Here is a 7,434-nt window from a genome sequence, read left to right as displayed (position 1 = left end):
AACATGTGTTTAGTTGATTTTAAAAGTCAAGTTATAAGGATTAACTTTTGTTTGCGAACAAGTTTAGAATTAACTAAACTATGTTTTAGTGATTACAAGTTTAAACCTTCGAATAAGATAGCTTTATATGTATGAATTGAATGATGTTATGAACATCATTACTACCTTAAGTTCCTTGGATAAACCTAATGGAAAAGAGAAAAATGGATCTAGCTTCAACGGATCCTTGGATGGCTCGAAGTTCTTGAAGCAGAATCATGACACGAAAACAAGTTCAAGTAAGATCATCACTTGAAATAAGATTATTATAGTTATAGAAATTGAACCAAAGTTTGAATATGATTATTACCTTGTATTAAAATGATAACCTACTGTAAGAAACAAAGATTTCTTGAGGTTGGATGATCACCTTACAAGATTGGAAGTGAGCTAGCAAACTTGAAAGTATTCTTGATTTTATCTAACTAAAACTTGTAGAATATATGAAGAACACTTAGAACTTGAAGATAGAACTTGAGAGAGATCAATTAGATGAAGAAAATTGAAGAATGAAAGTGTTTACAGGTGTTTTTTGTCGTTGGTGTATGGATTAGATATAAAGGATATGTAATTTTGTTTTCATGTAAATAAGTCATGAATGATTACTCATATTTTTGTAATTTTATGAGATATTTCATGCTAGTTGCCAAATGATGGTTCCCACATGTGTTAGGTGACTCACATGGGCTGCTAAGAACTGATAATTGGAGTGTATATACCAATAGTACATACATCTAAAAGCTGTGTATTGTATGAGTACGAATACGGGTGCATACGAGTAGAATTGTTGATGAAACTGAACGAGGATGTAATTGTAAGCATTTTTGTTAAGTAGAAGTATTTTGATAAGTGTATTGAAGTCTTTCAAAAGTGTATAAATACATATTAAAACACTACATGTATATACATTTTAACTGAGTTGTTAAGTCATCGTTAGTCGTTACATGTAAGTGTTGTTTTGAAACCTTTAGGTTAACGATCTTGTTAAATGTTGTTAACCCAATGTTTATAATATCAAATAAGATTTTAAATTATTATATTATCATGATATTATCATGTATGAATATCTCTTAATATGATATATATACATTAAATGTCTTTACAACGATAATCGTTACATATATGTCTCGTTTAAAAATCATTAAGTTAGTAGTCTTGTTTTTACGTATGTAGTTCATTGTTAATATACTTAATGATATGTTTACTTATCATAGTATCATGTTAACTATATATATATCCATATATATGTCATTATATAGTTTTTACAAGTTTTAACGTTCGTGAATCACCGGTCAACTTGGGTGGTCAATTGTCTATATGGAACATATTTCAATTAATCAAGTCTTAACAAGTTTGATTGCTTAACATGTTGGAAACATTTAATCATGTAAATATCAATCTCAATTAATATATATAAACATGGAAAACTTCGGGTCACTACAGTGGGCGGCTTTGAATATCGTGGGCCAATAAAAACCGAAATCGAACACCTTTTTAGCGGTGTAATTCGGCCTAAAATGCCCTCCTGTAGGTCTACTATGACAACTCTTTAAAATCTCTCGGGCCTCTTGGCCATATACACACACCTCCGGATTACTTGATCTGCCCCGATGTGGAACAAATCCGGTTCTTCCCAAAAATAGTACCTTAGATCACTGAGAAACTTTTTCTTTTGTTGGTACGCAAATCCGTTTTGAATAACATTAAACCATGGAACTTCATCAACTAGATCAACCCCCATCAAGTGTTCATCACGGAAAGTGTCTCAGATTTTGGATTCATCCAAAGGTTGCAACTCAGGGTTGTCTAGTCTCGATAAATGATTGGCGGCCACGTTTTCAGCCCCTTTTTTTATTTTCTTTTATCTCTATGTCAAACTCATGCAAGAGTAGTACCCAATGAATTAGACGATGCTTCGAGTCTTGTTTTTGGAAAAGATATTTCAATGCGGACTGATCCGTATAAATAATTGTCTTTGAAAGTACAAGATACAACCGAAACTTTTCGAATGTAAATACTACTGAGAGAAGCTCTTACTTGGTGGTAGTGTAATTCTTGAGCCCCGTTTAGCGTTTTGCTCGCATAGTAGATATGTCTAAAGTGTTGGTCAACTCTTTGACAAGAACCGCACCAAGAGCAAAGTCACTTGCATCGCACATCAATTCAAAGTCGTTATCCCAATCGGGAGGGATTAGAATTGGTGGATGGGTGAGCTTTTCTTTCAATAAGTTAAAAGCTTCGGTGCACTCATCATCAAATAAGAATGGTTGGTCTTTTTCTAACAATTTGGTCATGGGGCGCGCAATTTTTGAAAAATCCTTTATAAAACGGTGGTAAAAACCCGCATGACCTAGAAAACTTTGTATTGCTTTTACATCGGATGGTTTTGCAAGCATGCATCTTTGGAATGTTCCCGGGGCATTACACAACCCAAAGGGCATTCTTCGGCAAGCAAATGTGCCATAGGGACACGTGAAGGTAGTCTTTTCTTGATCCTTGGGGTCTATTGGGATTTGGAAGTATTCTGAGAATCCGTCAAGAAAACAATAAAACTCTTTCTCGGCTAAACGTTCAATCATTTGATCAATGTATGGGAGTGGGAAATGGTCCTTTCTTGTGGCATCGTTGAGACACCTATAATCAATGCATACCCGCTATCTGGTGATGGTTCAGGTCGGGACTAGTTCATTTTGGTCATTTAAGATCACCGTGGTCCCACCCTTTTTGGGTACCACTTGAACGGGACTCACCCATGGTGAGTCAAAAATTCGGTAGATAAGGCCCACATGTAACAATTTAATAACCTCCTTCTTAACTACCTCCTTCATATTTGGGTTGAGTCTCCGTTGTCTTTGGACAACCGATTTAAAATTCTCCTCCATGAGGATTTTGTGTGTACAATATGATAGATTAATCCCCGGGATGTCCATGATTTTCCATGCAATAGCCTTGTGGTGAGACTTGAGAAGTGAAACAAGTCGTGTCTTTTGGTCCATGGTGAGTCTCGAAGAGATTATCACTGGAAGTTGAGTTGATTCCTTGAGATAAGCATACTCAAGATGCTCGGGGAGCTCCTTTAGCTCAAGAGTAGGAGGTTCTTCCCATGAAAATTTGATTAGAAATTTATCTTCATTAGGAGTAGCCTCGAATGACTCTTCCCAAGTGGTTTCACATTCGAAATCACATTCATCAACATTAACATTATCAAATCCCTAAAGTCGGTCTCCAAGTCTACAATTTCATTTTCATAAAGTGGGTTGAACCCGGTGATATCAACCTCTAAGAGCTTTTCAAGCTCTTTATCCACATAATGGTCAATATGGTCAAAGGCATAACACTTATCATCATCGGTGTTACTCAGTTGCTTCATAGCTTCACGGATGTTGATGGTCACACGCTCTTCACCAACTCCAATGTTGAGTTGGTTGCGTTGGACTAAGATGATGGTGTCGATGGTTGCTAGAAATGGTCTCCCCAAGATTAGAGGAACTTGAAGGTCTTCCCTCATCTCCATGATCACAAAATCAACCGGGAACATCAAGGAGTCAATGCTAACCAAGATGTCCTCGGCGATACCAATGGCGGTGTCAAATGAGTGGTTGCCCAACCTTATCCTAATTCGGGTCGGTTTAAGAGGTTCAAGGCCAAGTCTCTCGTAAAGTGAATGGGGGCATAAGGTTAATGCTTGCTCCCAAATCGGCAAGTGCATTGAACACTTTCGAGTCACCAAACTTGCATGGGAAAACAAATTTTTTTGGATCTCCTAACTTCTTAAGAACCCTCGGCCTTGACACAAGAATTTTATTACACCATTCCTCAATGAAAAAAGATGTTTCATCATGATATTTACCCCTTTGAGAAATTAGCTCTTTGATGAAGCGTCCATAATTCGGCATTCCTTTTAGCACATCGGTGATTGGCAAGTTGACCGACACGTTCTTCATCATATCTTGAAACTTCTTGTATTGAGCAGCCAACTTGTCTTTCCTTAACGCTTTCGGATTTGGAACCAGTCTAGTAGCCTTCAAAGGCTCATTACCCTTCTTCTCACCCTTTTCATCATTACCCTTAACCCCGGTTGAGTCGACCTTTTCTTTACCCTTTTCCTTACTAACCTTGATCTCCCCCTCGATAAAGCTTGGTAGTGGTTCTTGGGTGATAAATGTTTGTGGTTCGGTACTTTCAATTCCCTCATTCAAGGTTAGACCGCTTCGAGTGGTTATGGACTTGACATTTTGATTTCGGTTTGGGTGGTTAGGGTTTTGGTTAGTGTTGATGCTCTAAATAGGAATGACCCTTGTGTTGTTGTTGTTTTGGTTTTGGTTGTTTCGGTTATTGTTGTAATTGATGTTGGGGTTGACTTGTGTGTTGGATGGTAAGGTTCCTTGAGTTCTCTCAGCAACTTCGGTTGATAATCTCCCTATGGTGCTCTCAAAGTTTTGGAATGAGGCTTGTTGATGCCTTAATTGTTGCTTTAAGAACTCATTCTCCTTTAACAAAAATGCCTCGATTGTCTCCGCCTTTTTATGTAGTTTTGCATAATATCTTCTAAGCTCTTTGGAGCTTGAGATGGTTTGAGGTTTTGTTGAGGTTGGTTTTGAATGTAACCTTGGTTTTAGTTTTGGCTATAACTTTGGTTTTGTTGATAGCTTTGGTTGTTTTGATAACTTGAGTTGTTTTGATTGTTATAAGGTTGGGTGTTGTATGGTTGTTAGTTTTTATGTTTGGTAGTTGGTGCTCTGGTTTTGGTTATAATTTGGGTTGTAGCCTTGGTTTCGATTTTGGTTTGTAATCCGGATGGTGGGTTGTTTTGGGTGTTGAAAGAGACTTGTCTTTGGGTTGGGTCGAAGTAGCCTTGGTTTCCTTGGTAAGAGTTGTTGCCATGGTTTGATGACCCGCCCCTTTGATAATTTTGATTACTCACATAGTTGACATGAGCATCCGAATTCATTGGGATATCGTCCAAATCAATGTGATTGCATTGGTTGATTTAAGGAAAATTGTTTGTAAGATGAGGCCCATCGCACCTTTCACACCCTACTTGCATCGCAACAATAGATTGTTGTAGCTTCTTCAACCCCTTCACGTATGATTGAAATTGGTTATTCAAGCTAGCAAGTGTGATTTGACCGTTGTCACTCTCCACTTGAGGTACACTCTTCCTTGGCATATCCCTAGCTGAAGGATTCCACTCATAAGTATGAATCGAGATGTCTTCTAACAAGGTTTTTGCCGCATTTGGTGAGTTATACATGAACACACCTTCCGCGGAGGCATCAAGAACTTGTCTTGTCAATAAATTCGTACCCAGATAGAAAGTATTGATATACTCTCTCTTAGTTAACCCTTGGGGTGGACACACCCTCAACATTTTCTTAAAACGAATCCATGCATCATATAAAGATTCATTACTCCGTTGAGCGAATGCATTGATCTCCCTTCTAAGTCTCTCCGCCTTCGATGGTGGAAAGAAGTAATTGGGGAAGGTGTCACTCAAATCATGAAATGTTCTAATCAAGTTGGAAGGTAGATTTCTTAACCAAATTTGGCATCACCTTGAAGAGAAAAGGGGAATACCCTTAACTTGTATGCATCTTCGGTAACATTATTACGCTTGTAAAAATCACAAATATCATTGAATTGTTGAAGGTGCTCGAAAGGAGTTTCTTCCATTAACCCGTGAAATTGCACATCCTTAATCATAGTGAAGAAATTACCCTCAACTTTCCAGTTATCGGCCCCGATGGGCGGTTTAGTAATAGCCGGTGGCACAACCGTAGGTGCAACCAACCTAGCACTCCACATTGGCGTGTCATTTAGATCAACTTATTGTTTTTGATTAAAAATTGGTGGGTTGTTGGGTAGACCATGACCAATTGGATTACCCTCGTCACCACCTTCTATATCGTCAACACAAAATGGTAAAACCTCAAAATATTTCTTTAATACCCTTTCTTCCCTTTTCTTATAAACCCCATGAACGTGCCTCTCCGGATCGAAAAACGAATGTTCAAACTCTTGATCCTTTTGGGATCTCCTTTTCATACTCCGTGGTACCTAACCTTTGATCACAACACAAACTAAACACGGGTTTCTCCAAACACAAATATATATAAAAACAAGAAAAGTAACTTTTGCAAGGATAAATCCTTACAAAAGGATCGAACAACGAAAAGCTTGACTCAAAAATTCAACTAGCTAACCGCTCCCCGGCAGCGGCGCCAAAAAGTTTGATATGCTCTCATAAACATACATTATTTCTTTTATATTTATATTCAAATGTGGACTCAACTATGTGACAAGCATTCGAGAAACAATGACTCGGTAGTTGTAATTAACAAGTTTTCCGTTTAAGATTCATCCCAAGAGAGCGGTGATCGCAAGTTAAATCGATGAAAACTCATAATCATCCTAAGGTTTGTTTGATTGGGGGGTTTTGAATTTTGAGATATTAAGAAAGCAATTGCAAATTAACTAACAACTAGAAATGATTAAGTAAATATCAATATTAAAAGCATGCACAATGCACACTTGACTATTTCACTTGAGTCCGTTAAACGGAACGCCATTCCATTTAATAGGAACGTCATTCTTAATTCACTCTCTAAATGCCCATTTTTCTGTTTCCATTCCTTTGTAATGGGACGTCGTTCTTGGCTTGGAATGCCCTTTTTCTCTAGGTGGAACGTCGTTCCATGAATTAGAATGCCGTTCTTGCGTTTGGAACGACGTTCTGATGAACATGAACGTCGTTCTTGAGCCATTTCCAACACTATGCAGTTTTCTTGATTTTTTTCACAAACTTTCGTCACTTTTGCACCAATTTCACACTTAGAACTGCAGTAGCACTCAGAACGCGACTATTTCCAAATTCTTAACATTTAGAGCCCAAATGATATCAAAAACCGAGTATAAAGAGGTTGATATTGCGTGAGAAACAGAGTGTGGATGATCCATATCAGGGTCAATATTGCACGTGTTGTAGTTTTGGTGTAAATAACGTTTTGAAATGATCACTACCTAAGTAGTAATCTAGTGTCGGGACCTAGGTTGGTCTAATTGGTGTCAAGTGTAATTTGGGTTAAATTGTACTTTGTTGAGTGGGTTTGAATTACTACAAGAAGTGGTAATTGGATGTTGTCCATTAGGTGTTAAATGGGCGGGTTTTGGAGAGCAAGGTGTGATCCCTCGGCTAAGGGATGATTGTGTCGGATTCTCTTTTAGAGAATGTTTATTTATGTGTATATATTGTGCCTATGTGTGATATAGGTGGTTGCTTGCTCGGATATGAGGACAGAGATCATGTTATAAATGACTTGTGCGGGCATTCCAAGGTGAGTGGGATAATTATACGTGTGTGTATATAGTGTATTTATCTGTGTGCTATGGTATGAA

The 7,434-nt window shown here is 37.8% G+C and overlaps 1 non-coding gene across 1 annotated transcript; it reads left to right on the top strand.

The window, feature by feature from the left end:
* Nucleotides 1-5,381: 5,381 nt before the first annotated feature.
* Nucleotides 5,382-5,488, top strand: LOC139865431 (small nucleolar RNA R71). Its single transcript, XR_011764952.1, has one exon. It is a non-coding gene; the product is annotated as a small nucleolar RNA R71 (small nucleolar RNA).
* Nucleotides 5,489-7,434: the final 1,946 nt, after the last annotated feature.

Source organism: Rutidosis leptorrhynchoides, chromosome 8 (genome assembly GCF_046630445.1).
Source record: "Rutidosis leptorrhynchoides isolate AG116_Rl617_1_P2 chromosome 8, CSIRO_AGI_Rlap_v1, whole genome shotgun sequence".
NCBI classification, from domain to species: Eukaryota; Viridiplantae; Streptophyta; class Magnoliopsida; order Asterales; family Asteraceae; genus Rutidosis; species Rutidosis leptorrhynchoides.
This window is presented reverse-complemented; position numbering and strand designations above follow the sequence as displayed.